The sequence below is a fragment of the Catharus ustulatus genome, chromosome 6 (assembly GCF_009819885.2).
Source record: "Catharus ustulatus isolate bCatUst1 chromosome 6, bCatUst1.pri.v2, whole genome shotgun sequence".
Taxonomy (NCBI): domain Eukaryota; kingdom Metazoa; phylum Chordata; class Aves; order Passeriformes; family Turdidae; genus Catharus; species Catharus ustulatus.
The window spans coordinates 39768629-39778758 of record NC_046226.1 but is presented as its reverse complement, the minus strand read 5'-3'; the positions used below and the strand labels follow the sequence as shown (position 1 = coordinate 39778758).

General features: G+C 41.7%; 1 protein-coding gene across 3 annotated transcripts in view; it reads left to right on the top strand.

The window, feature by feature from the left end:
* The first annotated feature begins 1343 nt into the window (after window positions 1–1343).
* AMBRA1 (autophagy and beclin 1 regulator 1) overlaps window positions 1344–10130 on the top strand; it is a 129087-nt gene continuing 120300 nt past the window's right edge. For all 3 annotated transcript variants that reach the window (XM_033062963.2, XM_033062962.2, XM_033062961.2), the window contains exon 1: window positions 1344–1384. The gene's annotated coding sequence lies outside the window, so the exon portion shown is untranslated. The remainder of the gene's footprint in view (window positions 1385–10130) is intronic.

The following is a 10130-nucleotide window of genomic DNA, read 5'->3' as shown; positions in this document are numbered from 1 at the left end:
TAATTTCAAAACTGATCTCACTGCTTGACAGTTTGGGCAAAAAATGCATCAGGCCACACCAGACAAAACCAATCCACTGAACGTGATTCTTGCCCAACTCACATGTCAGTACCCTTCTCTTCACTCAGGAAATACAGGGAGCAGTTTCCACCACATACTCTTGCAGCTTCCTTCAAAACAATTCACCCAGACATTTTTTCTTTTCGCTCATGGGGCCAGGTTGCTCAGAGCTCCCTCCATCCAACCTGGCCTTGAACACTTCAGGGATGGGGCATTCACAGCTTCTCTGGACAACCTGTTCCTGTGCTTTACCACCCTCACAGTAAAGAATTTTGTCTGAGATCTAATTTAAACCTACTCTCAATTTAAAGCCCTTCCCCTTTGTCCTGTCACTACAAACTCTTGTAAGTAGTCTTGCCCCATCTTTCCTCTACTTTCCCTTCAAGTACCAGAACGCAGCAGTTAGGCCATCCAGAAACCTCTTTTCCAAGCTGAAAAAAATTTGAAAAAAAATTATTTTCTGCAAATTGCTTTGAGATTTGTGATTTGGTTTATGCAGAAAATCACAGTTTAAAGCCAGTGTCCACAAAGGAGACAGAGGAATCCTGCAACTTTATTTAGTTTATTTGAATAAAGGGAGAGAGTTCACTGGGCCATACCCCCTGCGGGATCTCTCAAGATTTTGGAGTACGCAGGCTCCTTTTATCCTGAGCTCCCGACTGCACATCGCCCTCTTCCTTTCCCCATTGGCTGAGGTATTGGGAAGGTGCAGCCTTCCCGATCCGCCTGTACATATTCCCCTAAAGTTCAGGAGTTCAAACGCCGGTTCGGGTTTCTGGAGTTTTTGTTCTGGAGACCTCCACAGCCAGTGCTCCAGCACCGGGCCGGTTCTTCCAGGCCTGGGCGTTTGTGAAGACATTAACATCCATTTCTCCTTTTAAGTCTGGAGCACCCTTATCTTGGAAGTTTAGAACAGTAACTTCCAATCCGTTTTATACAGTCTGACTATTGTACGTATTAGTTTACATTCATTCTGTTCGTTTTTCCAGAATCCCACACCTCTCTAAGCTAAATTATGCAGGTTTTTTTTATTCTGTGCAGGGACTCTGCCCCGCAGTTCTCGGGGCTCGACTGTTCTCGCCTGCTCTCCGTCTCCCCCGGGCGGCGGTGGAAGACCTCGGCACTCGGCTGGCGCTGCCTGGCGGCGTTCTAGCCTCGGCTGCTCGGGCCTTGGTCCCGCGCTCGGCGCCGCCGCCGTTGGGCCCCGCTCGGCGCTCGGCTGGCCCGCCTGGCCGGAGCTCGGCGCGGCGGCGGCGACAACCGACCCCGGGGCCGCTCCGCCCGCCCGGCCCGGCCCGGCCCCGCTCCGGCCCCGCCGCTGCAGGTACGCTCCGGGCCTACGCGCGCCGCCGGCCCCGCGCCGAGGCCGCGCCGCCGCTCCTGGGCGGGCGCGGCCGGCCCCGCGGCGGCGCCCCGGAAGGCGGCGGTACCGACCCGTGTGAGGCCGCGGCGGGTGGAGCGCGGTCGGGAGGGAGTCGGGGCTCGCTGCCGGGGCCTTTGTAGGGGAGTTCTGAGACCGCGGCCTTCCGGTGAGGGGAGCGGGGAGGCCGGCGCGCTGCCCCGGGCCGGGCGCCGTGGCGGGAGGGCGAAACCCGCGGCACTGCCTCCCGCCGGCCGGGAGAGCCCCCGGGGAGAGCATCCCCCAGTCCCGGCAAGCAGCCCGTGCCCGCTGCCGTCCTCTTGAGCGTGCCTCAAACCGGGTTTTCTGTCCCAGCTTGAGTGCCTGGTGCTTCCCTTTCCATCGCCCCCGTCCCTCCTGCTACCCCCACGGCGCCGTCCGGAGGCCCGTGCTCCGGGCTCGGTCCAATTGCGTTCTAGGGCTGCTGCTTCGAGATGTTTTTATTGTTGTTTTTGTTTTCCGGCCTTACCCAAATAAAATGTGCAGCAAGTGTTGTCTGCTCTCTCCTGTTTTTCACCGTGTGTTGCGGAACACTTGCTTGTGAAAGTAGTGTTTGGCATAAAATGCACCCAGGTGTGCCTCTAGTTACGGCTTGTCTTGTGAGGAAACGAACCCAGCTAATTCACCAGCTATGGGAGCGTTTTTGTTATCAGCTACCATATTTTTCCTGACAACACATAAATTTCTGTAGTGTTCGTGTAGTGTTTTTAGGATTGCTTGTGATCCTGTCAATACCATGCTTTTGGCTGCCTTCATAAAGCAATTTTTCCTGTACTAAATCAGCATTTCATCTTCAAGAGATCCTGTATCTGGTTAGGAGTAGCTTTTCTCACTACACACTTTCGAGTATTGTTCTGTGGTAACAGATGAAGTCAAGAATTGTTATCTAGATGCAAGCCCTACTTCAGGAAGATCAGTTGTATGTACGAGTGTTAAGTCTGTGTAAATATGGTCAGTGCTCAGAGCTACTCTGTTTTCTCCTCTGTATGAAGTGTTCTTTGGTCTTTATTTAAAAACCCAGTGTGTTTTTCTATATTTGTCCTTGTTTACTGCTCCACCCAGCTTGGTGTCCTCTGCAAATGTCATCTGGCTTCTTTGCCTTTGCCACTCCCATCCTCTTTCAAATTGCTAATGGGAATGTTAAAAAGGGACCTAAGAATGACCTGCTGGTAATGTGCACTTATTGCCAGTCCATTACTGGTCTGTTAAGTTTGTTGTTGGGTCAGTTTTCAGAATGTGGTATGGGGTTAAATCCATGCAGATTTAAATGCCTTATGGGTGATGCAGGCAACAGGACCTGAAATACTCTGCTAAATTTAAAATCCTTTCTTGTGTTCTGAAGGGCTGTTGTAATGCATTTCCTAACATTCACAACTCTTCAGTGTAGCTTGCGTGCCGTTTCTGGAGTCCACAATTGATGCTTCTCTGGGTAATTTAAAAAAAAAAAATTGGTCCATTTCTATTTTGATGGTCACAAATAAGTGTGTTATTTGTGACAGTCTGGTTCTTAATGAGTAGGGCCACCAATGGCATTTATATTTTTCCTAATATTTGGAATGAAGTATGTATTTGGATCCAGATGTCTGGACGTGCCTTTTCAGATTGAGTTGCTGGGCAGTTTCTGCTGAATGTTTACTTTGCTGACAGCTTCTTCTCCTTTTTCTTTCTTTTGCCCTTTTCTGAGTCATAACTGACCCTCTAGATTCTTGTTTGGTTGTTTCCTACTTTTCCATTTTCCAAGCAGCACTTCTAACTTTGATGCAGCTGTAATAACCAGTTCTAAAGAAGGCAAGCAGTGATCCAGTCTGCTGCTATCCCTCTGCCAGAAATTTGGCATTTGAATAATTATTTTCTAAAGAAACTTCTGGAAAGAAACTCTAGTGTCTTTTATGCCACGGTCAGCAAGCTGACTGGGTCTTGCAGAGTTATTATTGATGTGAATACAGCTAGTGCAAACAGAACTGAGGTACTTTCTTTTCTCTGCTGAGTTTCTGGGGACCTGATAGGGCATAGTGCATGGTAATAGTTACCTTATGTGTTTTGTGTTAGTACCCCTCTGCTATCCTAGCAAGGAGGGTGATAGAAACAAAATATTAGTAAGGTAAGGACATAAGAATTTTGTTTTAGAAAAGTGAATAACAATGTGATATACAGTGGAAGAGGATTAATATTAGAGATATTTTATTGGAAAGTTATCACAGAATATAATAGTTCCCTAAGGAAAGACCCATTGTCTGGGTTGCTTGAAACAAGAGGAGACCTGCTTTCCTATACAAGAAGCAGCAGTACTTGTCTGCATCTCAGGACTTAGTTGCTTGTTAGGAATTCTGACTGGGATTGTTGTCTAGTAGCTGTTTGTTGTCTCCAGTTTTTTTAAAGTGTTGGTTGAATGGGATGATGAGGTATCAGGCTTGAGTGTGGAGAGCATTGTCTTAATCCATGTGCTCACACAGCTCCACTTTGCATGTTCTCAGTGAGGTGTTTTGGGTTGTCCTTGCAGAGTGATTCCTGCTTCCTTCTTCCTGGTATGTGTTACTAATTCTGCATCTTGAGCAGCACAGAATTGCTGAGAGGAGTCTCTGACTCATGTTTTGGACACTTTTCCCCCCTCCCTTTATATTTCTCCCACAGACTCATCCTAAGGCCAAGAAGGGCAATGATGTCAAGAATTGTCTGTGTTTCTCTGTTTGGAGTCTGAATCTTCATTGTCTCCCACCTCTGTAATTCTGATACATCTTTGTATGAAGACTTCAGCTTCTGTGTGGATCATTTTTGCCTTTTGTCTTGTTACCGTGTGTTCATGTGAGCAAGAAATTATATGACCTGTATTTTCTAAAACATGTTCTTGCTTCCAGTTGCTTTTTCTTTATTACTTGGGTAAGGTGCATGTGCCTTAAGTGCAGCCTTGAATGCATAAAACGCTTTGTCTTCACCTTGAGGGTATGCTTCTGCTGCCCTGTAGTGTTGGCACTCCCACATTGCTGTGGAATGTGTGATGGCTCAAAGGGGCACTTGGCTGTGGCCCTAGAGCTTGAGGAACCTTGATGTGACTCTTTTGAATTGAAAATTCCTTTGCCACTGAGAATTATTTTTAGAGTTAATCTGAATTCTGTATTGCTCTTCTCTTCTCTTCTCTTCTCTTCTCTTCTCTTCTCTTCTCTTCTCTCTTCTCCTCTTCTCTTCTCTTCTCTTCTCTTCTCTTCTCTTCTCTTCTCTTCTCTTCTCTTCTCTTCTCTTCTCTTCTCTTCTCTTCTCTTCTCTTCTCTTCTCTTCTCTTCTCTTCTCTTCTCTTCTCTTCTCTTCTCTTCTCTTCTCTTCTCTTCTCTTCTCTTCTCTTCTCTCTGCTGTGTGTAGTACTCAAAAAAAGATGCTATGATTTGAGTATGGAATTACCATATCTTACCTTACAGCTTTGTGAAATTATATTTATTCTCTTCCTGTCTTCTGGATTAAAACTAATATCTCTCTTCTCAAGAATTCATTAAATTTATGTGGAAGTTGTAATAATAGTTATGAAAGTGCTCTATATTGTTATTGTTAAATGAAACTGTCAGGCTCCAGACATGGGTGATCACTTACATTTATTATTATTATTACTTCCCTTTTTATATTTACCATTCATTTTCTGACCTTTAGGAGCTGCTATCTGCAAGTTTCTCTTCCATGTCTTCATCATTTTGCTTTAAATAGCCAGAATTTTAATGTACTTCTTTTGACTGAAAAAGTTATTTTATGTGTATTTAGCTCATTTAATTCAGACTGGGAAGACAAATTAAGATTCTAATGGCAATTAGCTCCTTGTTGCAGTCATATTGGATCTTGAAATGACAAAGTACTATTGACATCTTTGTAATGTAATTGAATTTCCTGAGATGTTTGTAGTTGCAGTTTAAAACACAGCATTGAATTTTTCAATCAAGAAACACTAAGACAAGTTATTTTTTTTTAGGAATCCTGTTTTATGTGTAAACACTTACTGCAGTGAGTGGAATTTAGTGCAGTGTGTCTACTGCATCTACAGAAAATGTTCTTTTGAATTACTTTCCATCTCTCTCTGGCTTTAATCAAGGAAAAACTTCAGCTTACAGTATAAGACTTTGGGGAGTATTTAAAAACTTGGAAGAGTAAAGCCAGGAGTATATAATGGAAGTGCCTTCATGGTATTAGTTTTGGATTCTCTTGGATAGTTGCATCATAAACTTTCTTTCACTTCTAAGTGTCTTTTTATTCTCCATATTTAGGGGCACTTAGTTGAAGACTGACTCCTGTTCTAATTAAATTCTTAAATTAAGAAGCTTTTTTTTTAAAGCAGAATCAAGGACACAAATAGAAGCAGAACAAAAATAATGGTTTATAGTTTTGCTTTTTTATTGTTTTGATTAATCGTGCTCAAGATAGTTGTTGTTACCCATCTATAGAGTGTTTTTGTTTGTGAGTTAGCTGTGTTTAAAGAGTCTAGTACAATATGGCTTTATTTTCAATTTTTTGTTCATTTAGATATTACTGCAAAGTATCTTGAAGTTTTCTCTGTGCAAAATGTTTTCTGGTGTGTTTGTTTTTTTTATTTGGTGTTTTTTGTTTGTTTTTAACCCAAGAAGAGCTAATACCTCTACAAACAGTCTCAAGGCTCATCTGGAACTACCACAAATGGAGTTACAGGAAGACAAATCCTATTGTTTGAAGTAAATTTAAACATATATTGTTAATCAGGTACAATGCCAGAAATTTATATGGCCCTGTCATTTAAGAATCAGCATAGTCCTGTTCTTCCAATACTTATGTTTTGACCCATGCAACTGTTTGGGATATGAGTCATGTCACCTATTTTTTACTGATTTTGTTGTTGTTATAGCATTATTCAAATGCCACTGCTACTGGCAAACTAGGACTTACTTACCAGACTAGGACTCCTTGAGTTGTCTTGTTTGTTAAGCAGAGTTGATGCAATGCAAACAGGGCAAATCAGCTTGTTAGTTTCAGTTTTATGTAAACTTTTTTGAAAATTTTCCTCAGTTTTTCAGGTGGAGACACAAAAAAGGTTAGTGGGAATGGCATGACATTTGATATGGATTGAATCAGTATTTTTAATAAAACTGCAGGTGTAAGTCATGTCTTCTATCTGGTGTAGTGTTTCTTGGGCTTCTTACATGGTATTGTTTCATGCAATTTAGGAAAATGATGGCCTCAAAATCTCCATATTGCATAAGGGAGGGAAATACAGATTGTAAACAAGGAAGGGAACTAGAAAGTCCCTGGAGTTGTGTGACTGCCTTGTATATATTCCAAATTATGTTCTAGGCATCTGTTTTGTTCGTGAAGATCTGTCTGTAGGTGTCAGAACCAGATTTTATTGTTTTATCAATGAAGCGTCTGCAAAAGGAGGAGCTGTGTAGTTAATAGTCCTTGGCAAGATGATCTTTGGCTGTTTCCAGTGAGCACTTTTGCTCTTTTGAGCTTCTGAAGAGCACAATGGGTCTTGTTAAGACAGTTTGTTTCAAAATTAAGCTGTATAAAATACAAGGGGAGCTGACTTGTAGAAAATCCCGAGAGGAAATAGCCTGTCTTGTGACTGCAGCCTTCATTAGGATCACTGTCAGCAAAGATAAAACATTTGGGCTGTAGTGCTGCATACACTGTTCTCATGCCTGTCTGATGATCTGATTGCTCTTGGAGACCCCACTGACAGGTGCAGTAGTCGGAATGCTGAATTACTGCTAATATTTATTAAATGAAACTTAAATTACTAACATTTATTAAATGCAGGAAACAGTTTTTCTGAGTTTTTTAGTATGTTGCTGGCATTAAAACTTGAGATGGCTGCGTTTTGGAATAACTGCAATGGCATTGTTAGTGCTGGACATGCTGCTTAAGAACAGACATTTTGAAATCTCTGGCATACAAGATAGGTAGGCCCCTGGCCAGAGCTGGGGAAGTTGAGTGTAATAATTTGTTTCCTCTTCTTTTCTAGAGACAAAAGTTTGCTTATGGTTTTGCAGGACAGTGGCATGCCTCATTGTTCACCACAGTTCTGCTTTTATTGTGTTTTGAGTCCTTTTTCTCCCCATGCATGTTCTTCTAATGCAAAGTATACAGCTCTGACCCATCAGCTCTGTGTGGATCATGACTGTTTTACAGTCAGTATGTTCTGGAAGTCTTAAAACTTGACAAAGGGAATTGGAGATGAAAATTACTGCCATGTGCTTTTTTCCTTCTGGTCTCTTACAGGGAGTCTTATAAATACATTCTCTCTGTGGACCCCAGACTGCAAAGTCAAAGACAGCTTTAATATTTCACTTCATATTGCCTCTTTCCTCATTAGCCGTGTGAGAGCTCTTTGGGCAGCAAAATTATCTGAAATTATTTGGATATTTGTATCTTCTGGATAGATCTCCCATTGTAAATATTATTTAGTGATTACAGCTTTGTTTTTTTTTTTTTCCTTTTTAAACACTGATGGAGCCGTTTACACTGATTCTCTGCACATGCATTAGGAGAGGCTTTTAGTGTTGGGCTCAGCACACAACCACAAAGTTCTTTGCAGTGGTAATAGATTAGTCTGAGAGCTGAAGGCCACATGAAATAACATTTTTCCCCCATGAAGAATGAAATAACATGAAGGTAGTTTTGCGATATTCGTCTTTGTATCAAAGCCAGCTGTGTGCCCAGCATGGTGGTACCAGAATCTCCACAAAATTAATAGCAACAAAGATTGGGAGGGGGCCATCATCTCTGTAAAGTGCTGAAGTTTTGAACTGGAATGGTGAACCGTTGCATAATGCATAAAATATCTTGACATCCTTTTTATATGGCAAATTTAATGTGCTTCTTTTTAATCCTCTTCTTGCCCTACCTTTTTGTCAGTGTTTTCAGGGGATCCTGTACCACTACGAGGTATCACCAATTTGCAGCTTTACTTCGGTTTTTTTGAGGTTCAGCATCTGTAAAAGTGACAATTACAAGTGAACCTACATTATTCAATACTGGGAATTCTTCAGGCTTCTTCGAGGATGGCTGGTACAGAGCAAGTAAAAGGCTTGGATTTGGCCTGTGTAAGCTCTTTCCAAAACTGTAAACAGCCCAGCATGTTGTCCTGAAATGCCATGAAGGGAGAAAACATTTAAGGAAAGAGAGCTGCCAGTTACAGAAAAAAATATTGCCTCTCCATTTTCAGAATTTTCTGTGGTACTCTGGATTACATTCAGGGCATCAGCTAATCTTGCAGCTGTTGGACACTTTTGGTCATCCTGATTAAACCAACCGACCAAATCTCCCTTCCTCCCTGCAAAAGCAAATAAATGAAACAAAACTAACTCAAAAAGAACAAGAAAACAGAACAATACCAATCCCTCTTTAGGTGGCCAGCTGTTTATCAGTAATGATAGCTGTGGGTATTTGTAATAGACACTGCTGCTGAATCAGTCCACCACTCGCCTGAGCAGGTTTGATCCAGTGAGCTGCAAGTTTTTATTTATGCTGAGTCTCAAGAAGTATTTTCAAACCCCCTGTATTTAATTTAAACTTTGTTACTCAGATGGCTAATGAGTAGCTGTAAGTATGGCTGGTACTTCAGTGGTTTATCTGCTAATGGTATTTAATAACATGCTGTCATTGTTCAGCTTATATTTGTGCAGGATGTTTGGAGTTGGTGGGTATCTTTACTAGGTTAGAGAAAAAATTGGCTCTTTTAACACCCTCACAAAAAACCCCTATACAAAGCAAAAACCTAAAAAAAAAAACCAAACCAAAAACCCTACACCAAAACAAACTGAAGCTGAATGCATGTTCCAATAGAAAGGTTGAAGGCTTCTTGCTAAAATGAGCAAAGATAATGTCAAATAATGCCACTGCATGCCAATGCTACACTGCATCTGTTTCTTCATTTGAAGGCTCCAGAGTTTCTCTGCCTGTCTGAGGTGTTGCTGTTACTGTGTTCGGGCTAATTCAGACAAAGGCTAAAGTTTGGCCCCCGAAGGAACCCGAGGTAACACTGAAATCTCAACATCATTCAGGAAGGATACATTCAGTGTTTTCTGAAGAGATGCAGGTTTTAAAAATGTTGAGCAGGTTAGCAGGGTACTGTGAAGGCATTAGAGCCCTGGGTGTTTCCTTTGTTTACTTTTAAAGTGGGATAAAGGCATGAGTCAGAAGAAGCTGAAAAAATGAGGTACAGTCCCTGAGGGAAAAACATGAAGTTCAAACACTCAGGGTTACATATGAAGTGTTTGTTATAGCCAGATTAGTTGAATAAATTAGGACACATATCAAGAAATTTAGATAAGCTGTCTTAAGGTATGTATACTTGGTTTTATATAGTAGAGATGACTTGGTCCTTCAATAAGGTGAATACTAGAACTTCGCTAACAGTTGTAGGAGTTATTTCCCCATTTATTTTACAATTTGTAACTTGTCCATGGCATAAATAAACTTAAAGTTGTTTGTTAAACCTCTTGATTTCCTTGTTGCTATTATACTTTAGGGAACATTAATTCTGATAGGACTGAAATGTTGCTAGGTTGTCAGAGCTTGTTCTTTCTCATGAATGATTGTTATCCTGCTTGTAAATTACCATGATCTCAAGTTATATATGTGGTTTATCCTTAACAACTATCAGAAGCTATTCCAAAGTTTAAATATTTTCAAACTTCCAGTTTATTCCAACTGCAGGACCAGT